General features: G+C 42.7%; 1 long non-coding RNA gene across 1 annotated transcript; it reads left to right on the top strand.

The window, feature by feature from the left end:
• The first annotated feature begins 836 nt into the window (after positions 1-836).
• On the top strand, positions 837-5,253 carry LOC131830269 (uncharacterized). Its single transcript, XR_009353090.1, has 3 exons — positions 837-1,159; positions 1,457-1,540; positions 5,082-5,253. It is a non-coding gene; the product is annotated as an uncharacterized LOC131830269 (long non-coding RNA).
• The last annotated feature ends 18,685 nt before the right edge of the window (positions 5,254-23,938 follow it).

The raw sequence follows: 23,938 nt of genomic DNA, 5'->3' as shown, positions 1-23,938 counted from the left end.
CAACCTTGAGCAACACTACTCTGGGGTAAGCACCTCACTGTAGATTTGTGATTTTTTTTTTTTAAGATTTTATTTATTTATTTGAGAGAGAGACAGTGAGAGAGAGCATGAGAGGCGAGAAGGTCAGAGGGAGAAGCAGACTCCCCATGGAGCTGGGAGCCCGATGCGGGACTCGATCCCGGGACTCCAGGACCGTGACCTGAGCCGAAGGCAGTTGCTCAACCAACTGAGCCACCCAGGCGCCCCTAGATTTGTGATTTTTAAAGAAACGCAATACTTGTGATTTTCTTCTTTCAGGGGAGAGCTGTAACCGTTTTGGTAGGTACTTCGAGGCTGACGAGGGTTAGGGCTGTACGAGCATGCGCAGTAGAGAACTCCATTCTGCAATGGGTGAAAACAGCGTCAAATGCCACGAGAAAAATCACTGCCAGAAGCGTTACATTAGTGTTAATATTGAGTTAAAAAATTCTGAAGGGATCAACGGACCAACCATTAAAAGACCTGCATGTGACCCCTTTTTCTCTCTTTTTCTTCTTCTTCTTCTTCTTCTTCTTTTTTTTTTTTTTTTTTAGATTTTATATATTTAGGGACACCTGGGTGGCTCAGATGGTTAAGTGCCTGCCTCTGGCTCAGATGATAATCTCCTAGTCCTGGGATGGAGCCCCAGGAGCCCCACGTCTGGCTCCTGGCTCAGCGGAGAGCCTGCTTCTCTCTCTCCCTCTGCCCCTCCACCCCTGTGCTCGCTGTCTCCGTCTCAAATGAATAAATAAAATCTTCATTAAAAAAAAAAAAAGATTTTATTTATTTATTTGCCAGACAAAGAAAGAGAGCACAAGTGGGGGGAGCAGCCCACAGAGGGAAAGGAAGAAGCAGGCTCTCTGCTGCGCCACCGGCCCAATGCGGCTCCACGCAGAGCTGGGGCTGGATCCCAGGACCCTGGCAGATGCTCAACCCACGGAGCCACCCAGGCGCCCCTTTCTCTCCTTCTCTTAAAGAGATCATGTGAATGTCAGAACAGTAACTGCAGACAGACAGTGTCTACCACATTTAAAACACTGCCTATGATGCAGACATCAGGAGCTGTCCGCTGAGGGGAGCGCACGAGGAGTTAATGAAAGATGGGAAACGGAATGAACGGGATCCGAGGAGAATGTTCAAGGTACCCCCAAGTAGAGTCTGGAAAAGGGAAGGAGCAGACCATCAGAGGACATGGTGTGGAAGAACGGAGTTATGTGTATTGGGAGAGATGACTCTGGAATACAAAATAGGAAGGTCAGGAGTCAGCAGGGGATGATAGACAACGAGCTGAGAAGGGATTGGGGCTTATCTATAAATATATGCACACATGTGCAGTATTATACTGGAAAATGGCTAACCACTGGCCTTCCTGGGGTGGGGGTGGGGGGAGCCTTGATTTGTAATATTTGCGGCTCATGTGGCATAAATTCTCCTACAGTGACTAGTTTCAAGCTATCGACGTGAAGGCATTGAAGGCACAGCCAGGAAGAGGTGTGCACGGCCGGGCCCTGCAAGGTGGAAGGTAAGGAAGGCGACATGACGAGGCCCAAGGAAACTCACGATCCTGAGTGCCTTAGCGATGAGGGGTAACAGAGTCTGAAGAGCGGCTCGAGTGCAGTGATGGCTGAGGTCTTGAAGCCAGAGAGTGCGCACAGACATTAGAAGGACCCCTCCAGCTAGGAGGGTGACCGTGGAGACAGTTGTGGAGGCTGGAGCTTATGATCTAGGTCCTGAAGCCATAGAGGGCAGTGTGACGTTGTGCTCAAGGTCAGTGAATGTCAGAGGGAGATGTCGGGATGTTCTGCGCCATCGTCCATCGCAAGTTGCTGAGCATCTTCTACGGGCATGATGCTGGGTGGACTCTCAAGACGTGTAAGACAGCGTTTCTATCCATTTAGTAGGAGATGAGGCCTGGACATAGGACATACAGTGTCATGTGACTGATACAGGTTAGGGATGCTATGGATTAAAAAATGAGGCTCTTAATATTCATAATAGGTACCACCGATCTGAGCCCTTAGAATGGGCCCAGCACTGTGTTAGGTACCTTACCTGCATTCCTTTTAACCTTCAGAACAGCATCCCATTTAACAGAGGAGGAAATGGAATCAGAAATTTTAAATAACTTATCCAGATTCACACATCCGGCAAGTGGCAGAGTCAAGCTTGAATCCCACACCTTTCTAATGCCAAAAAGCCTGTCCCCCAGCCGCTGTGCATCCCAGCCCCCTCCCCCCTTAAAGACAGAGCTCTGATGAAGGAGATGAAGGAGAGTGTAATAGGATATTTGGAGTTTCTTTTTAAAAAATTACTCAGCTTGCATATTCCTAAAGAGTCAATTCATGTTAAGAAATAATTTCCCTTGTGCTCGCATGTGACATGTATTTTTAGGATCTGCTGTTAGCAAGTGTATTTTTGTGTGATTGAGTGGGAGAGTGGCAAAGTTTTTGCAGAGCTGTTTAAACCAGAATGCAGGGGGCACAGCAGAGACTTTAAAATCTCTGTCATCTAACGTCTTGGAAAAACCACAAAGAGACGTGTTCTCAATTTATTATTCTGTGTACATCCCCAGATGAATGACTAGTTAAAGGTATTGTTAAAGCATTTTAAATGACCCACTTCCAGCAGCGAAGAGAATCACTTGCTGTGCCAAGCCAACTGGCGTTTCTGAGATTATAAAACCACAAAGTGAGGAAAACGTTAAAACTGCTAAAGTAAAAATGATACACAATAATGGAGAAGGATAAAAACCGAGCTTTATTGTCTGCGTAGGCAGATGGCTGACCACTAGGTGGGCCTCGGTGTAATGTCCAGGGTAATTGGCTGCTGGGGTGTTTCTGGCGAGGAAGCTTCAGACTTCAGCTCCGTACACAAAATCCTGGCGCATTCTTCCCTGTGCCCTGCTCTCTGCCTTCTCCTCACGACTAGATCTGACACTTGATCCAAGCAGGCAACTGCAAGCAGAAAGTTACCTTTATCTTCAAATGCTTTTCTGAAAATAATGACATGAAAAGTAATTAAGGACCGGATTTCCTCTCTGCCATTCTCTTCTGCATGTACAATTATCCGCAGATATAAAATTGCCTGCTTTGATAATTATACCCTCCAAATGAGGGGCAAGTGGCTAATTATGCCCACATGTGGCCGATTGCACTCTCCATTAGCCAATTATGTGCATGATTATTTGTGCACATAAATAATTGTTCTCATGGAAAATAGCCATCCTCCTTTCAAGTGCTCCTGCTTTGAGGGGCTGATGGAGTGATTGTCACGCTGGAAATGTACTTGTTGGGAGTGAAAGAGTATCCGATACCAGGAAACGCACCAGTGACCAGAGCTTGCTGGTGGGCACTGAAGCAAATGGCAGTAGGGGTCCAGGAGAGCGGGAAGGACTCCTGGACTGCGGGACAGACTGGGGGACGGAAGGGAGAGTCTGGGGGTGAGGAAGGTGCTTCCGAGGTTGGCGGAGCTGCTCAGGTGTGGTGACCTTGAGCAGGTTCATTAACCTTCCCTCGGTTCTACTGGTTCTGCACACACAATGAGAATGATAAGAATGCCCAAGTCCCAGCTCTATTGTGGGATGGATCCGACAATTCAAGAGGGTTTGTCGTCTACTTCGGATAAAAGCACCACGTGACAGGAGGCATCAGGATGTGAGGCAACACATTTCCACCTGCCAAGGAGGGGTAATGACCCTCCTTAGCAAAGCAGGACCTTTGCTAAGGGAAAGGAGGTGTGATAAGAACAGGAAGCTTGATTCCCCAGGGCACTGATGAGACACCAGAGAATGACATGCAGAATTCATTCATTCATTTGTTCATTCATTCCTTCATTCATTCACCTCTTCAACAGACAAGAGTCAGCCTTTCACCTGGAGCTTCTCTGATGAGTAATGAGGGGAACTTTTACTTCACGCCCAAGAAATCTGGCGTGGGTTTTCACAGTTTGAATGACAGACAAACTCAGTGCCAGTGAATGTTGTGAGGTAGGGTCCCTTTTAACAACCCAGGAACTGTGGTTTTGATGCCAATACTAACAAGTAGTAGATGTCGCAGTGTCAGGGGTAAGGCCAAGAGGCAAGATTGCAGCTCTGCTACCTGCCTGTGCTCCCATCTTCTCTTTCACACATGATAGAAGGAAGTATTCTGCCTCATGGGGGGAAGGAAGAAGATTCACAGAGGCAAATAGGCTAAGTTAGTTTTGAAAGAAGAGGTGTTTGCCATATGGGTGCGGCACGGGGGGATATGGTCGTATTATACAAAACCGAGGCATAAAATAGCCTGTCTAGAGTTAAATGTGTGGACTCTGGACCAGACTCTGCCTGGGTTTGAATCCTGGCTGTGTGATATTAAGCAAGTTACTTAACCTCTCTGCATTTCTGTCCATTCTTATAAAATGGGGATTCTAATAGACTTGTGCCATACAGTTTTGTAAGGGTCCAATTAGTATGTATGTAAATAGAAGTATTTAGAACAATGACTAACATAGAGGAAGCACTGTCTGCCATTACTTTAATTACTAGACTAAAAATAAACCAAAAATCTCATCTAAGAAAAGTAATACTAGTGGTTCTCAATCTTCAGTATATCTAAAACTCACATGTGTGACTTAACAAATAAAGCAGACTCCTGGATTCCCGCCTCAGAGATGCTCCCTCACTAGGCTGGGCTTGAGTCCAGGCGTCTTCACTTCAAATAAGCCTCTCCCCAGTCCTGCCCCAAGTGATTCCGGTGCAGGTGATCTGCGGACCAGGCTTTGAGAAATAGAATCACACAGAAGTGGCCCCTCACCACAGCCCATTCCTTACCTGGGGGATTTCTGCTAACAAAAGTCTCTGCGGGAACGGGTGGCGGGAGCCCAGAGAGGCAAATGCGGGTCCCCTCTGAGGCAGCAGCGTGTGTGCTGCATGGTCCCATGGGCCCACTAGCAGCTGCCTTCTGTAACTCTTCTGTAAACTCAGCAGACGGGATTTTTTTTTTAAATTAATATTTTTATGATGAGACAAATCTTGTGTCTCTTAATTCTGTAAATGAGGAAACTAAAGTGTAAACATCTGCACTTAGGAGAACGAGTTTCCAAAGCCAGAGGCTCCCGGCTCCGGGTGATCCCCAGCAGTGGGAACGCAGGTGGACTTGCCCAGAGTGCAAAATACGGGACCTGTGGCTGCAGGTGCCACAATGGCCAGAAAGAACCGGTTCTGCCTATGGTGCGTGCATGCTTAAGGTAAGCGCTTCTTCACAATGCTGGTTTTGAAAGCTCAGCTTCCTTAAATAGGAACATTCTAATGGTAGCAAAAATGAAAACACCTTCTGGATTGAAAAGGGACCCACGGCATAACAGTTATCACACACCCCTCTCCCTGGGTGATGAGTGGCTGCCTGGCTGGCCTCCAACCCCAGGGTCCAGATGCTGAAGCAATTATAGACAAGATTGCAGGCCTACCGGACACTTCTCAGAAATAGGTTGTTGACATAAAAAGAAATATTGATTCATGAAAATAAAAATGTTATGCTTAAATACTACCCCCCCAAAAAAGAAATTTGCTTTCTGCATATCTACATATTGAACCTTCATGAAGACACGTTCCCCTAAAAACCCACTAGTGTCGGAATGTGTGTTGTCCTTTGTGATGTATGCACACAGATCTCGTAGACCCGGTCAGGAACTGCGGAGAGTGAAGGTCATCCGCTCCCTGTCTAAAGCCCGAGCAGCTCTGCGTCACAGCCCTAAGCACAGCCTCTCCCCTCTGCTGGAGGGCGGGTTCAGCGGCCAGCTGTGCTCAGCCCTGCTCTAGCAGACAGTTCCATCCTTGGCTTCCATATGAGACCATCAGGGGCGTGCTTATCTGGAAAGAGCCAGTCAGGCCGGAGGGAGGGATTGAATCTAACAAGACGACGTGTGATAAGGATAATCCTGAAGCTGAACTCCAGACTGGAGGAATGGAGCAGCACATTTTTGAGAACAGCGGAGATGAGCTTTGGTGGTTGGGCACTTCGTCTGCCAGAGCAGCCGTTCCATCTGGATGGCTCGAACTGCTGGAAAGTTCTTCTCCACATGGTGCCCATGTAGCTTCAGTCCATTCTTGCCGTGGTGCTTGCTTGCCCCGGCTTGCTCACCCTGGCTTCCCCTATCTCTCCCTTATGTGTTCCCCTTCTGGCTTACCCCCCTCCTCCTGACTAACGAGTGCCAGTCACCCTGGGGCGTTTTTTGGGGTCCTTAATGGACTAAACCCATTCCTGCATCCAAGTCCCTACCCCTGCTGTCCTACCTCTTGGCCAAGCTGCCTCCTTCCCGTCCTTCAGGACTCGGCTCCGAAGCCTCCTTGCGCAGCGTCGGCTTCCTCCCCCTGTTCCTCTCACTCTCTGTACCCTGTTAACTCCCTTCTAGCGCTCAACAACATTTAAACTTATTTAAAAATAGAGCTATTTGTACACTCTCTCTCCTGTCCCCCTCCTTCATTGGAGTCTTCATAAGCCAATCCTTAAAACCCAGTTAATAGATAGATATCAGACAATTATATATCATTTTCAGTCCATTCTGAGTTGATAAATATATTTTAATGTATTAGGCATGAAGAGAGCAAAGATATTTGTTCTCCTGTTCTTACGTAGGGATGTATCTAAAAAAGATTTAAAGTAGGGGCGCCTGGGTGGCTGAGTGGGTTAAAGCCTCTGCCTTCGGCTCAGGTTATGGTCCCAGGGTCCTGGGATAGAGCCCGGCATCGGGCTCTCTGCTTGGCAGGAAGCCTGCTTCCTCCTCTCTCTCTCTCTGCCTGCCTCTCTGCCGACTTGTGATCTCTGTCAAATAAATAAATAAAATCTTAAAAAAAAAAAAGATTTAAAGTAGACATTTTGGGGGCCCAATAAGTGTGGTGATGAGATGATCTTCTGCTCCTAAATACTCAGCTCTTCCAGCTCACTGACCCTGCATGGGCGTGTCAGGCCTCGGGTCCCCTTCAGACCGTGTGGTCTCTGGAGCTGTGGCTCTCCAGGGCTGGCAGGCAGAATTCTGGTTGCACAGGACTGGGTCAGTTCTGACCTGGTCTTCAGGCCAGAGCTGTCAGGAGCCCAGGAGGTGGTAGCTGCTGCTGTGAACGCCTTTCCCCGAGTCTGCCAAATGGCCATCAGACAGTGTTAACGACTTTTGATTTAGGTTTGAACAGAGCAGTCCCTTGGGCCATTTACTGTGCTGTATCATCCTCTCTGGAAAGTGCTCTCTAAGTAACTGCCCAGCAGACTGAGGAAATAAAATGCTCACAGACGGGGGAAAAACCACACATGCAGAGAGGCCGACTTCTCATAACACGGTGTTTAGGTCTAGAACTGGATCGTGAAAGGGTGCTTAAATTTTCTGTGTTCATTGCATAGAACACGCATTTATCCCTCCTTTCCCCTCACAGCTGCCTGCTTCTGTCTCTCTGCCACACACACACACACACACACACACACACACACACACTGAGTCATTGCCAAGAGTAATAGAGTTGCTTCTTTACCTTTTGGAAAGAAACCTCATTCTGATGAGGACGCTGCTGACTAGCCTGGCTCTTAATTGCAGAGACAATGCTTTATGCCATTATCTCTGCACAGCTGAAGGGCCTGGTGGAATCCGTCCTCTAAATGAAATAAAATAGAGAGATTCCTGCCAAGGGTTGGCAAAACTGCAGTCTTCTCCCCTACGCTCACAGCTTCTGAGAGAGAGAGAGCAAGAGGGGGGCAACAAGCATGTAGGGGCAGGGCCCCCTGAAGGGAAGATGAGGGCAGAAGTGTACGTGGACGTCAGGCTGGCTGACAGAAAGGACATACCCCTGAGTAACTGCTTTACCCCTTCGGTACCTGCTCTGAAATACTCGGCAGAAGTTCACAAAGCACCCAACTGAAGTCTCTACTGCGGGGACCAGAGGACCCCCTTAAGGCTGAGACCTTTATTCCCACACAGACTTTGGAGAATGTACCCTGCACAGTGGTCCATATTCTTGCTCTGACAATGCCAGAGACAAGGACTACAGGTCATGGCCCTCCACCCGGGATGACGGCGGAAGGGGACATCTCCTGAGGGTTCACCGTGTGCCAAGGGCTGATCGAAGTGCTGTACTGTACCGTCACATCTAGTCCTCACAGTTACCGGAAGGGTGTGGGTATGGAGCAAGTAAGGGCGTCCAGGAATAGCTACCCTCCTTGGGCCCCTATAAACATAGTAATTGTGTTTTCTTCCCCAAATCCTATGTATTACTTCTGTTGCTGAGATATTCACTGTAGAAAAAAGATGTAATAGTAATCATGTGAAAGGGTGCTGGGCAAGACAGCATCCAGCCTCAGTACTCACTGGAGGCTGAACCCGAAACTCTAGCTTCTCGATTGTCCCACCATGAAGATCACTTGGTTCAAAGACAAGCTGGTAGATGGTCACTCTTCATTACATAAATGAGCAGCCTTCAAGAGAAGCGTGAAGAGATCTTTGTATTTCCCGAGATTCAAAAATCTGTCTCACTCTTTGAGTGGCAGGTCGTCCAGCTAAAGTGGGAGCCGGTACCTCTGGTTCTGTAAAGTGGCAGACCCTGAAATGAGAGACACACTTGGAGCCCATATGCCCCTGGCTCTGTGCAGGGACTGCCAGAGCTAATCACGAACAGTTGTAACTTTGGAACAAGTGCAGCAACTCCTTGGCTAAGGTTGGCCCTGACAAAGAGGGTTGTCATCCTATAAAAACCCATTGCATGTGTGCATCGGACTAGTAAAAAAGCATCATGAAAGGGACTGTAACATCTTGTGGAAATGGTCTAAGTAGCCTCTGTTTCCATTTGGTGTTAGAAGAAAATGGACCCATCTTTGTGCTCAGCAAAGCCTTGGGAGAAGGAAACCTTACAGAGGAATATACTGTAGTTTCTGCGGCGTTAATGACAGAGAGAGGAAGGGCGAGTGCTGCTGTAGGCAGTCATTCAGGAACCTGGCTGACAGCACATCTGCCATTTTTAACATTTTGTTTCCAAGGTTATTCCCATCACTGAAGTCTCTATTGCAGCCCATGAAAGAGGATGGCTTGGAGGAGCACAGATGGAAATTTTTATGCTCCAGACTTGAAATGTGCATATACCATTTCTGATCATACCCATAGAATGGGGGCTGAGAAATAGAGCCCCAGGAAGCAGATTTTGTGGACAGCTAGCAATTTCTGCCACCTACGACAAGGGGGATCTAAAGCTACTCATTAGAAAAATATAATATAATATAAATATATAGTATATTTATATTATAAATATATAATTATAAATTTATAAATAAATAAAATTTATAAATATAAATATATATTAAATAATATTATATTCATATATAATATAATATAAAAATGGTGATAGCTAACATTTATTCAAAACTGACTATACACCAGCTGGCACTCTAAGAGTTTTCATGGATCAACCCGTTTAACCCTGACAGTGGCCCTGTGAAGTCAGTGCTGATATTATCCCCATTTTATAGATTAAGAAAATGAAGTCTGGAGGGGCTTGAGTAGAGAAGTGGTCATATTTGTGCCCTTGGGCTTTGAGCAGTTCCTGGAAGTATCACCTGGAATCTGATGTGAGAAATGCTCAGACAGGCTGGGAACAAGGAGTAGAAGGACACTGAGACTCAGGCTCAGTTGGGGATGGGTGGATGAGTGGGTTAGGCTTGAAGTTGGATAGAGAAGCTGATGCTTGACAATTTTGCGGAACCTTGAAGGGTGAGAGGGACTTTACTGGACAAACTGATGGGTCCGGCAGGCAGGAGGCAGAGGAAACCATACCCCCCACCACAGAGACACTGGAGAAACTATAGCATGTTTCTAGTGTTAAGGGATAATTCTTTGAAAGGTGAAGTCAAGCCCTCATGCAGATATGAAATGAACACATGTCAAATATTTTATTTGATTTTTAATTAATGAGGAAACCGGAAAGATGTTACAACCGGCTCCAAGGAGAATTCAGAGAGCCACACAGTGGGCAGTGAGGAGTGCTGAAGTGAGCTTTCAAGCAGATGCAAAAGGGGTTTATCCACAGAGCAAGAATCAGCTGTTTTCCACTAGACATGATTCAGGTGCATTTCCATGCATCATTATCAATTTTATGGAACAGGCAGAGTTGTAAAATAGCTCAATGCCAACGAGAGGCACGACTAGCCCAAAGGGGTATGCTAGACAAGATGCCCCCAATTTTTTTTTTTAACCTCATTTCAAAGACTTTCACAGATTTTTTTCTGATAAGGAGTATCAGCGATTCCTTGTGGCAGGAGGTAAGACTGGAAAGACAGCGGAGCCCAGTTTTAAGAGGTAACAAAAGTCCTCCAAAGGCATATGGACAATATCCTACAGGTCAGGAAGTCTCACACTATTAATAGAGACTGTAATAGAGACACCTGTCGAGTTTGTCCTCGTACACTTCTCAGGCCCAGCTCCTAAAGGGTCTGAGACACTGGATTTCAGGTGGATCCTGATAATGTGCAGTTGCGTGAAGAGGCCCCTGGGTCATTGTAACACACTTCGAGAAAAATTCGTGGAACTAGTAGAGAACCATCGAAGGTTTTTAAGCATGGAAGGTTTTTAACCTGAAGACATCTATGTTGCAGCAGAGGAAAGCTGATTAGGAGGGAGAGAAGCTCGATGCTCTTTAAAGACTGCAAAGCAATAGCGAGAACAATTCACATTTGAGGGCTGATGGGGGCCCCCGAGTATGTGAGGCACATGGCATGTTGTAGACGGGAGAGCGGCCTGAACTAATTCAGTGTCAAGGGGAAGAGAAGAGGGGGCAGAGTTGAGAGTGATTTTCACTGCAGCCTGAGAACTCCGCCTCCTCCCAAATTCAGACCCAGGGCTGCGCCCATGAACGTGTGTCCAGCCTCTTCCTGGGCCTGTAGGGATGGGCTTGGGCACCTGATAAATAGGGACACTTCCCACCAATGTAAAGCCTAGACTTTGGAAATCTCTGGATGTGATTCATGCTTTCTAATAACGATGGAGATCTGAACCATAAAAAGAATCCAAGTTCCTCAAGTCATAAAGGCGCTCATCATTTGGAAGGGGTAAAACACTGTCACTATTTTCAGTCATCCGTGAAATGAATATTCTGGGAAGATACAGTGAGTTGATGCACCACCCTTGAGCAGGGGACAAAATGAATGCTCACCGGGGATACTTGGTATTTTAAGAGGATGGCAAAGGGAAGAATAGTGGGGGTGGGGCAAAAACTGAGAGAGATCATTAAATTATAATCTTAATTGAGTAAGCATTCATGGGGCCCTGTTATTTGAATGGCCTCCCAACTGTTCATGTACAAATATGATACAGTGAACCAAAGCTATTTTAATAAAACATCCATTTTCAGAAGTTGTAATAGGTTCTCCCAGGTCAGATTTGGTAAGCTAGAAAGAATAAATGCCAACTCATATTTTTCTGTGATAATGAAAATAAAGAGAAATGAGTGGTTCAAACCAATAGTTTAATTTTAGACAAGAGTTTGACTCCTCTCCTGTCCTTTCCCTGGAGCTGTTACCAAGTAACCAAGCCGATTGGCTCGAATCTCCCTGTTCGGCATTCACACTTATGCTGACCCTCTGTGCAGACAGTCTTCATCTGTTAAATGAATCAGTGGTTGTATAACTGGGGCTATCCTGAGTGGGATTCCTGAGGTCTACGTCCTGATTCTCTTTTGCCCGCTAAGTCTGTGAATGACCTTCAGCAAGACGCCTAAGGTCTGCGTAGAATTGCAGGCTTGTCATCTCAAAGATGGAGTTGATAATCCCATCTCTCTTGAGCCCACACTGAGAAAAAGATTACATGACTGCAGTTATTGGAGAGTCTCATGCAAAGATGTCTTATAAATATTATAATTAATGTTATCATTAAGTATTGCCTTAGTGCAGCTCTCCCAAGTATAAATATCAGCAGAGTAAGAAGTCAGTTTTCCCTGAAGCAAAACTGAAATTTGAAAATGCAAGTTGGAGGAACCTACTTTGCCATGGATGATTCCAGAAGTTCTGCAACACATGCATGATTTTTTTCCTACATGGACTATTGATGACGAATTTTGACTTAAAATTTCTTATTTCTAGGACTGTCCAGAGACTTAATAATAAAGCCCCATGGGAGGTTTCTAAAATATTTTCATACAATAGTTTTCATGACCATTAAATTTTCCATATAATATCAGTCTATATACAAGCTCAGAACCACTATGTGTTTGTCAATTGATTAGAAGAAAATATACATTAATTGTTATAAATGAGAACATTGACTTATTATATGTAATAAACATTTATAAATATATACACAGTGTCATCCTTTGGCTAGTTTAGAGGTTAGAAGAAACTGTTGCAGTGTATTGCAGTGGACAGAGGACAGGACCAGGAGTTGGGACACCTGGGTTCCTAGGAAGCACTTAATAGGGCTGCATGGTACAGCTTAGAGCTATTCCAACAGTGGACCAGCCTGGCATCATGGGTACCTACCCAAGGTCTTGTTAGAAATACAAATTCTTAGCTTTGACCCTCAATTTACTGAATCAGAATCCTTGAGTATGGGCCATAAAATCTGTATTTTAGCAGATTCTGGTGAGACTAGTAGAGTTTGAGAAGTACTATGTAGTTGATCCTGACTTAGACTTACCAGAAATATGATCTTGAATATGTTACATCATATCACTGAGTTCAATTTTCTCATATTTAAAATCTGCACAATAATGTCTACATTGCAAGTTTGCTTAGAGGATTAAACAAGATGTTGACATCTGGTCTAAGGCTGACATCAAATAAATGGTAGTTTTCTTGCTTCTCTGCTCTTCTGTAGACTAGTTGGTTAAGTGTGAGCAACTGTGAACATGAAGCTGTTCCCTATTTAGTTTCTTTATTTGTAAAAAGAAGGAGACATCGTTGTACTCAGTTCACGAGATAGTTACCAAAATCGGTTGAAATTATGTGTGTGACAGCTTTTTGCACACTTTAAAAGGATTAGACACATCTAAGAGATTAATGGGCTTGGGTTGCTGATTTTTAAGCTCAAGTGGGTAATAAGATTGACGCTGTTCTGCATCCACATAGAAACTCTAGAGAATATGCACATTTGAAACAGAGATGTCATCCCGGGAAGGTGACCTGTTCACCCAAACGAGTCCACACAGATTGGTCTTCTGGTGGTATGCTGGAGTCAACCTGTCCCACCTCATCAGGGCCAATTGATAAACCTCCAGGAATTTTTGTAAATTGGTTGTTTAAGTTAGCTATTATTTAAAATTAAGTTATATAAATTAACTTACAATGATATTAAATAAATTAAAAACAAAGAATAATTACTCTACATTCTCCCCTTCATAATTATTTTACTACCTACACCTTGAGACTATTTACATTGCTTGCATACATATGGCAGTAGTACTTCGTAATGGCATGCTATCTCCTCACTCCACAGAAACGGACATTGGGCCAGTAGCTTGAAACTGGCCATGGTGGATAAATATTTGCATCATGGAGATAGGCCAGTGCTACAGATTCAGGCTTTTTTTTTTTTTTTTAACCACTGGTCTTACCTTTGTTAATTTACTGCAGTTCAAGTTCTGACTCCAGCCTTAGAAACCGAGATTTGCCAGCATGCTGAGAATAGAACCATTTTATGGGAAGGACTCATTACCCAGGCTCACAGACTGATATATATACAATCAGAATATCCATTTATTAAGTCACAGCAAGGAGAGTTGCCATAGGACATACCCCAGGGAAGGCAAAAGGAGCTACTTACACATTTTGAATATTTAATGACATTAGGCCAAAATGACATAGACCATTTTTCTCCACAACAGGGACACCAGTTGACTTAAGGGAGGGACAAGCTAAGTGCTTGGGCAGGGTCATCCGCTCCTTTAGACCTTATGTGGGACTGTCCACTTTGCCCAGGGACTCTCCTTTCTTGACATGATTATAGGCAAGTTAACCTTGCCTTTCTGCCCCCACTGATGAGCTTATTCTTTCTTAACACATGGCAATGACTCCAATCAGGTCATAGTCAAAAATGGACAGCTGTTCTTCATCTTCAAGGCACTGTCTTCCAAAGACAAGTTCTGGGACCATATGCATCAGGATCATTTGAATGTGTCTTAAAAATGCAGATACCCAGGCCTTCCCTACATCTGTTACATCAGAGTTTCTGCCAGAGGGGCCCAGGAATCTGTATTTTCAACAAGCTACTAGGTGATTTCTATCCACACTGCAGGCGTGACAACCAGTCCTAGAAGTTTCTTTGCACATTTCCACTCAATACATGAAGCTGTTCATTTCTGAAATTTACTCCCAAGACACCTGTAGCCTCAAGTTCCTGAGGGCACCACATTGCAGTCCCCTATACTGCTCCTACCACCTCTGTCACGAGAGACACAGCACCAGACAGTGTGGCTGTATTAGTACAAAACTCAGTTCTAATCCTGACTGCGGGCCAGTAGCCACCTTTTCAGTCCCTTTCATTAAGGGCCTACCCATTATTATTCCCCCTTGATGGCAGAGCTAGAGATGCAGGAATGCAATTTGTTCTATGTGAAATCTTAAGTGTACACAGAAGGAGGTGCATGGGTTTTGGTACCGTCTCTAAGCAGCAGAAGGAATGAACTTTGGTGAATAGGACATGATCAGAATCATTCTAGCTCAGTGCTTCTTGACCAGGAGTGAATCTGACTCCAGGCAACTGTGGCAATGTTTGGAGACATTTCTGGGTGCTGCAACTGGGGGTGGAGGTGGGTGATGGGGTGTTACTGGCATATAGTAAGTGGATGCCAGGGATGCTGTTAAACATCCTACAAAATGCAGAACAATCTCCCCAACAAAAAATTATCCAGCCCCGGATGTCAATAGCTCTAAAGTTGAGAAACCCTGCTCAAGCTTCCTTTTCTCTTTCACATTCTAGTCATTTGTTTTCCTTTCAGCTTTAGGATTCATCCAACAGCCTCATGCCCCTGCAGTTTCTGGAGAATTTTTAAGGGCTGAATCATTTTAATGTCACAAGAAAAAAAATAAATTCCCAGGAAAGGATGGGTCATTTTGTTTAATGATGTTTTGCCTTTCACCCAGCAGGATCTCAATAAACATTTTTTTAATTAAATGGATGAATAAATTAAAACATTACTTTCACATGTGTTTGAATAACAGGAAGATGGCTTCATGTACATTTATAACTTGTTCTGGTATTTGTCTTGAGTGGGTCATAAATGCAGGCTACATGCTTTTCCCCTTTGAATGGATCCAATAATAATGCTCTTTAAAAAAGAAAGGAAAGTGGCTGTGATTTGCTGAGAGTGTAATGCTCATAAAAGCCAGCCCTGAATCCAATCCCCTAGATCTATTTACGGAATTCAAAGAATGTCGGAAAAGCATGTGGCTTCAAGGTTAATGTGTAAAATTCACAGAAACTTGAAAAATCACTATGACTAAAAAGAAGGTATGAGCACTCTGGATGCCTTTAAGTTAGAATGACGGCCAAAGCCAGTTAATGCTAAAAACAGCTAATTTAACAAGTTTTTACATTTGCCTCCCGCTCCACCTCACATTTAATCAATACGCCTTAAAGAGAAATAATGAAAAAGTGGGAGCTCTGAACCAGATCTGCTTGACTGCACAAACCCCATTCAAACACTGCGTTTTCTATCTGCAACTTGGGGGCGTCCATAGTTTACTAGTCAGGAAGCAATGCAAAGAGAGGAGGAGATGCACCCCAGAGCTGGATTTGGTTACAGAGCCTGACAACATCAGTGAGTGGTCTGGAATCTAGGGCAAGCAGGCAAAAGAAGTTCTAGATAAAGGAGCCTCATCATTGTCACACCCTAAAATCATAGACTCCTGGAAGTGTACAGACGGATGTGATTAGAAATTTAAAAATCCAGTCTTTCTAGTTTTCATCTGAGAAAACAGATGCCCAGAGAGGCTAAATAATTTGTTCAAGAACACGGAGCACAGACCACCCTAGAGTATAAACCCCTTAGCAGAGCATCCCAAGCCTTTGACCTTTCCAGTCAGAATTAGGTAGTATTTTCCAGGGTCTCATGTCTGCCTCTGTCTAGCACATTTGCCCATCTGATGAGTTTGGGAGTTTCATTATCTGCCATCTACCATTATTCTACCATCATCTCCCCATGCCTCTTCACTTGGCTGTGCCTTGGACTCAGTACATGTTGGTTAAATCAAACTGGGTTGAGCCCAGGTTTGCTGATCAGTCTGGGGCACTGGGAATCAGGATAGCTTGTAATTTGTTTTACTTTTTTTTTTTTTTTGCTCATTTACTTTTTCCACATATAGACTTTCTACAAATGTTATTAACATCTGATACAAATGCTACATCTGGATTCTTGGGATTAGAGATCTCAGATATATCTTGGTAATCTCTACACATCACGTTGCTCTGAATTTTACTTTTTTAATTAATTAATTTGTGGGTTTTTTAAAAATTAATTAATTTGTGTTTTAAGTAATTTCTACCCCCAACATGGGGCTTGAACCCCAGATCCCGAAGATCAAGAGTTATGTGCTCTATGCCCTGAGCCAGCCAGATGTCCCTGTTTTGAATTTTTAAAAGTAATTGGGTGAGGGTGGGGGGGTAGATAAGACCCTCAAATGTATTTTTGTTAATTTTACATTTTTTTCTTTTATTCTTTTAAGTAACTTTCTTCTTATTATAATTCCTGTTCATTATAGAAACCTGAGGAAATAGTAGATAAATAAATAAGATAAAGATTACCCATAATTGTACCATACATTTTTTTAAGCCCTAGGTAAACGCTAGGAATGCAGTGTAACATCAAAACATCAAAGTTTGCAGGAGCATAATTGACTTAAGAAATTATGCAGGCTGGACAGTTCTTGCTGGGGTAATTTTACAGATGACATTATTGAGAGAATAAGTGACTAGTCAATCTCACACAGCGAGGATGTGGCTTAGGAGGATATTGGAACCAAGATTTCTACTTTCCAAGGATAGTCAAGGGGAAGTGCTAAAAATCTGACAATATCCCTCTGGACAGACATTTATTCTATTACTACAATAAGCCACATGGTAAGTCATAAGGGGCATTTCATACTTCTAATCTGTCTCTACTGTATTTAGAATCTGATAATGCCACTATTAGAATTCATCTCTTTAAGAATAAAAGGAACCAAGGAACTAAAGAGAGGGTTGCACTAATCCATTAATTATATCCGTTAAGCTTCAGTTACAGCTAATAAGGAATATCACATGACCACGGTGCGTGCTTGTTCTGAACAATAAAGAACATGAGGAAAGATACGATTCAGGACCGAAATGTCCTTCAGCACTATGTAGGTAGTGGTTATGAAAGTCATTAAAAGAAAAATTGATTGAGGTATTTTAGTAAACAAAAGAACTCACTGCTTACCCTTCAGGAAGTGTATTGTTAAGATAGTGCCATTCAGCCTCTTGGAAGAAAATGTTTCTTCATGCTTCTCTCTTTAGCCTAATTCTTATCCTGTCACATTTCAGGCAAAAAGAAAAAAAAAAAAAGAAAAAAAAAGACAAGATTGAAAATGATGGCCCTATTTTATTTTCTTCAAAAGAAACAGGCTGTTGCATTGTGCTTGGAACAGTTTACTTTTGGCCTTGACGTAAGTGTGAAAGAAAGACCATGTAATTGACAAGGCTGTCTCTGGGGAGGCAGCAAATATAGTGTTAAGAAGATGAACAGGCGTGAAAACAATGACTGTTTGGTAAAAGTAAATAATTTCTGCAGCGACCATGTTCTCACCATACTTTCTTTGATACTGATTTGCTTAATAGGACAGTAACAGAACCGTAAGTAGCTTGTGGGCATTGTCTTTCTGATATTTTTTTCTTTTGCATTCTTGAATTTATAATCACATTTGTATTACCTTTGGGTTACACTGAGGATCTGTAACTTTTATTAAAATCTGGAGCATCCAATACCTGACATATATCTTCATTCTCTGAAATCTTAGGATTGAATTAGAACATTCTTGTGAACACTGGTATATTAAAACAGAATTTTTTGTCAACTGAAGACGTGAACACCAGACTGTCATACAGGCTTTAAAAAAGGTCTTGGAGGGGGTGGGGAGAGGAGGGGGGAACTCAGTTTTATAAATCTTAAGGAATTCACCCTTGGTAAGAGTATATAAGAGTAGAAGTGGGAAATCAGGAAGAGAGCATTTTTGGAGAGGGATGTTGGTTTGCTATGAATGAATGCTGCCCCTCCCCCAGGGGAGATGGCCTAGGGGAGGCCTGTCTTTCCCTCAATGTCTGGTTGGAAAGGGCCCTCCACAAAACCACTTCAGGAGTCTGCTGTGGGAAAACTATTGCCCAGGAAGCGTAGTCCTCCAGACTCTGACTCTCAGCTAAAGGGGGAGAGACAGTTTGGCTGGCTGCTTCGATGGTGGAGTCAAGATTGCCCTTACTGGACAGCCTTGTGGGGGTCGCCTTAAGTCTTATCTGAGAGGTGCCCTGGAAGAAAAAACATGTAGCTACAGAGAAGATGGAGGTCGCTTCAGATGGAGCTGAAGGAGAAGTAAGTAACCAATCGGGACTCATTCACCCTGTGAAGAGAATGACACAGGAAAGATCCCCAGTGATGGGGGGCAGGGGTGTCTCTATGAATGACAACCCTCTGCCCCACATACACACCCCAAAGCAATCAGTTTTAAACACATGCCGAATCTTAGGAAATTCATATACTAAATCACCCCCAGAGTATCTGGCAAGTAAGAATTTTCTGCTCCCCTTACCTCTTCTTCCTCTTTGTGCTCTAACCCTTGCAGCCCCAGTAGGATGAGCTGGAGAGGAGCAGAACCCCTGGGCTGGAAATCAGACGAGAAGTCTGCCCTCCTGCAACTGCGGATTCTCCCTTGCCACTGGCCTGAGCTGGGGGAAGGAAGGAGGTGTTCCTTTTAAATCGAGAATAAAATGTTATTTCATTTAATGCTTTCATTTAGAATAAGCATTTATAGATTTATATATTGACTGGATGTCTTAATTATTAAACCAAGACTGTGTTTGGTAGCTTAAAGTCATAAGACATCTTTTTATTGCCAAAGAGCATCCAGGAAAGTTGGGAGCCTGCCTGAGTGTTTGTGCAGTGACAGGGGAAGAATGAAGTCCTAGGGCAGATTTTATAAGTATAGCCGGAGCCCTTAAAGGCTTGTTTAATGTAGTGGTTCCGTACTAAGGTTTGTGCACCATAGCTTGTGCAGAGGGGAGAAAAAAGGGCTGTCTTATGTTTTTCCCATTCCTTTTTTAGAGGAGAGCTCAGCAAACATAAAAGCCCAATTCAAAACCCAATGGGTATATTTGCATATTCAAGTCTAAGACATATCATGTAAGAACTGAATTATGGCATTCATTATTTCAAGTGACAAGCTGTGGGGGTTTTTTCCCTTCTAATTTAACAAATTAATTTTCTTTGGAACCTTTTGGTTTGGATTTTAAGATTTTAAACTTTCATCACGAAAAGATGACAGCCTTGAAGATTAAAGTGTGGTTCTTCCCAAGATGTTCTCAGCCCCGCCAAGGATTCTGTGCAGATTCAGGCTTCGTTCCTCTCCCATAACCTGTATTTCTTGATATTCTCTTTACGTTCTGAAAGACTTTTTTAAAAGAAAAATATCTGTGGTTGAAGGACATTTCAAACAATAGAGGATACAGTTTTAAATCAAAGGAAGTTTCATGATATGACTTTAGTAGCTCATTTGACTTACGGTGTATCCTTTCCTTATGAAAGTGTTAAAAAGCTCTGTACAGTAAGCCTGGCAGTCTTTCTACGAAACACAGGTTTGTTTCTTTTTTTTCCCCTGCCCTATAGAATGTATTTTTTTAAAACATGAATATCAACAGTTAGAAAATAGTACATTTTATATATGCATCTACTATATACATAATATGTATGTCTATGTATTTTTTACTTCCTTTTCAAAGTCCTCAAAAACCTATAATCATGAATATTTTCTCTCCTCAGTATTTTTCCCCTCCCAGAAACTTTGAAGTTTATTTGCATAACACCAGGACAAATGTGTTATTATTATTATTATTATTATTATTATTATTTTGTAGACATGAAAGAGGGTGCCCTATCCCCAACCAGGCTTAGGAGATTCTGAAGTCCCCTATTTTCTTCCTTCGTTTTGCAAAGAGGCCCTTCTCTTTAAGAGAAGTAATTTGTTATTCACAGTTTCCTTGTCCTCATATTATCAAGGGAAAAATTGTAGAAATTTTAAGAAAGCTCTAGGCAATGTTTTCATCGCCGAATCTTTGGGGAGTTATAAAAACAAACAGATTACTGAACCTACAAGAGAAACAATTGTGAAGTCATTACATGTTAAGCATAAAGCAAAATCTCCTCCTGGATCATTAAGTTATAGAAGAATAGAGAGATTGCATTTTAAGATTCTGATAAAGCTAGGTAACTTGGGAGGCAAACAAGTAAAATTTTACAATTCAGGAATATTGACAGCAGTTGAGTATGATAGACTTCTTACATTCCAAACGTAAAGCTTCCTTCACTGAGCTAATAGAGGCACTGCCACTGTAGATATTTAACAAAAAATAAATAGAATGAGTCAACAATTTAAAACTAAAATGTGTTTTTTATTCATTCTCATTCACATAAAATTTTTAGTCATCATAAGAACTTTGAAAGGAGGAGGGGGCAGAAAAATCACCCACTTTCCTTCTCCCCAACTGTCTCCTTCAAATGTGTGCCTTTTCCTCAGAGTGGGGCACTCCAAAGAGGAAAGTCTAGGCAGCTCAGTCAGTACTCATCAACCCAAAGCCACTGACCATCCTCACCTTCCAGCTTCCTCACCTCCAACTTGTTCTCAGCCCTTGATTCTTGGCTTTGTTTGGGCTCAAGTCCTGTGACCTGATTTGTCTTATCAGAATGAATAGGTTAATCTTCCTCCTTCCCTCTTAATTGGTCTAGCTCTATGGTGGACCCAGATTATTCAGAAAACGTAGCCATTCACTAGGACCCTGGTTAATTTCCTTCCAACATTTTTCCTATATCTTCTTTTCCTTCCTAGTTAGAGTAGTATACCCATGCATGTATTTGAATATCTTGTGTTTTTCTTTAAAATCACACTTTAAACCTTTTATATCATCTCTGCAATTTTCACTTTTAAAATAATACAATACTCTCCAATTGAAATATAATTTCTTTGGTCATTCTGCCATTGAAGTAGACATCTGGTATTCTTCCTGCTCAGCATCATTCTTTCCTTTCAGGAAATGCCACTCCCCCTCATATGAGACTGCTGATCATGGTATTTTCATCCTGCATTTCATCTCACCAAGGGGCAAGCAGATGACCCAAGCCAGGCCAGTTAGATATGACCTCCATATTCTCTGCGTAGAGAATCTTAAGCATGGTATCACCCTACTCAAAATTTGGTTGGTAAGTAGAAGGTGACTGACTAAATGCTCTACTTTTACTAAGTGAAATAGAATGACTGGGTCCTTCTAACACAGTACCCCAAAGAAAGACTATCCTTAAGACCGTTATACAAAGATCCCTGGAGTTACCCTGGTTCCCATCCTTCCTGATGTCATTGATTTAAGGAACTACCCAATCTTCCCAATGTTCTCTTGCTAAAGAAAGTCAGATTTCCCGTCTGTTCTTTGCAACTAAGGAACTCTAAATGATAGACTTGTTGCTAGACATTTTGGTTATTTTTACTATTTTGGATACTTCTGTGATAAACATCTTTTGTGTGTGCTTGTATGTGTATAATGGCTTTTTATATATTTTAAATAATTTCCCAGAAGTGTAATTACTTAGTCAAAAGATATGAACATTTTCCTGACTCTTAATATAAATTGCTCAAGTGTTTTAAAGAGGATTATGTGAATTTACATTTTCTATATTACAAAGAACATTACTAAAAAAATACTACAAAAATCTGCCTCTCCATTTCGAAGGACCTTGTAATAGATGTTGTGTTGCATGTACTTGATATAGGAACAGAGTGATTTCAGTTTGGCTCTAAAATAATTTCACTGGGTTATTCATAAGATCTTATGGAGGTATCGTGAACAAGCATTTAGGGGTTATTTGCATCAGACCCTAGGCTAGTGAACAGATTGGATATTCAACAGCCTTAAATCTGTGATAAAAATCTGATACTCAGTGGATATTGAATATACACTTGCTGGTGGCTTTGCATTATTCCATGAAATCCTCAAAATGACCCTACTGTTATCCCTATCTTATAAGTAAGGAAAAGAACCCAAAGCTGTACTGGGCCTAGAACACAAATTCACATACCCCTTAACCCTTCTTATAAAACTATATCCTAGTCATCTGTTCCTATAGAACTTGGGGTCAGAAAGCCAAGTCATACTCCTGACTCCACCAAGTAGTAATTGGATAACCTTGGAAAATCCACTCAATTTCCTTGGAAATTAGTTTTCTAATCTATAGAACTAAAATAATAATACCTACTCTACCTACCACTATAGGACTTTGTGAAACTCATACAGATAATGTGGGAAAGTGCTATTCAAATGTAAGCTATTGGCATGGTGACTTAGAGTTAGTGAACCCCATGGGTAAATATCTCTGAGGTCATAAAAAAACACTGGGGCCTTGGGATACCCATTCTTCTCTCTGTCTGCCTTGAGTTCTAAGTCATTTGAGATACATATACAAACCCAATAGATGAGCATAAAATATATCAGCTGGACTGGGAATGTGGTTTAAGTATGTTGCCACAATGGACTTCCTAATACTTCAGACTGAATAAGGAAATAGACATACCCACTCCTTACTGACAGAGTGGGATCCTTCATGTGTCTCCCATGGGGAAGTTATTTAGTGCCTGGTGGCAGAGGAGAAAGTTGGCTGAAGACAGGCAACTCCAAAACACAAGCATGAATGGCACTGAGCCCACATGGTCAGGTCCTTCTTCTTAAGTAAACAGTCATATCATTTGTCCTAGACAAAGGTACTGGGGTGGCATAGAGAAAAGGCTGCAAGACTCCCAAGGTTTACCCTTCTGGGAATCTTTATGGGAATATGGAAATATGAAGTTTGAGAGTGTAAAGCAGTGAAGCAGTGAAGAATCTCTGTTGGTAATAGGAAAGCAAGGACCACGGGGAGTCGTTCAACTCTACTGCCTCCCACTTGGCTGAACTGAAGAGAGCCATCTGTGGCTTCTACATACAATTTTGTCAACTTTGTAATTCCACACCCACTCTTTAATTTCTCACCATATTATTCACTTAAAAAATAAAATGTGTTTCCGCTCCTATAAAATACAGTTCATTGTCAGCACTCTTGCATTGTTTGCTGTCTGATGTAACCCTTTCCCACCACTTGGGCTGCTTGCTCTGTGGTCTCTGTGGGGTCTGTCCAGGTCCAAGTGTATGGCAGCCTCATTTGGGCAGCAGAAGGCCCATAGAAGGGCATTAGGAGACAAGAGCTAATTGGAGTTTTGTGATTTGCTGTCATGGATGCCTGGTCCTGTCAATAGTGCTCAATAAAGTCACAAGGCCAAACATTTCCTTCTGCATACTGATTGCTGAGTTGGATTTCTCTCTGCAGAAGCACCGTCCAGGCAGTCAATTTTAGAAAATTTGTCTTGGTTCTTAAGTGGTTAAAATCCAAGTCTGGAGAATTGTTTGTTAGGGCTGAGATTTTGCTATGATATTTTTGTCCTTCAAATCTTTACCCAGTTTCTTCGATCCCTAAGTTTTATATCTGATCAGCGATCTCCTTCCAGTCTCCAAGGGTGGTAAGTACATATTCTACCAGGCTTAGGCGATAGGACTTCTAAACGTCTTTCTCCTTGTCCCCTTTTCCTTCTTATTGCCACCCTGCTAGTCCAGGCCCTTATTCCCCATCTATGCTATTATGATGACCATGAAGGAGGTTTTCTGGGGCTACCCTAGTTTCTGTCCATCC

Source organism: Mustela lutreola, chromosome 4, assembly GCF_030435805.1.
Source record: "Mustela lutreola isolate mMusLut2 chromosome 4, mMusLut2.pri, whole genome shotgun sequence".
Taxonomy (NCBI): Eukaryota; Metazoa; Chordata; class Mammalia; order Carnivora; family Mustelidae; genus Mustela; species Mustela lutreola.
This window is presented reverse-complemented; position numbering and strand designations above follow the sequence as displayed.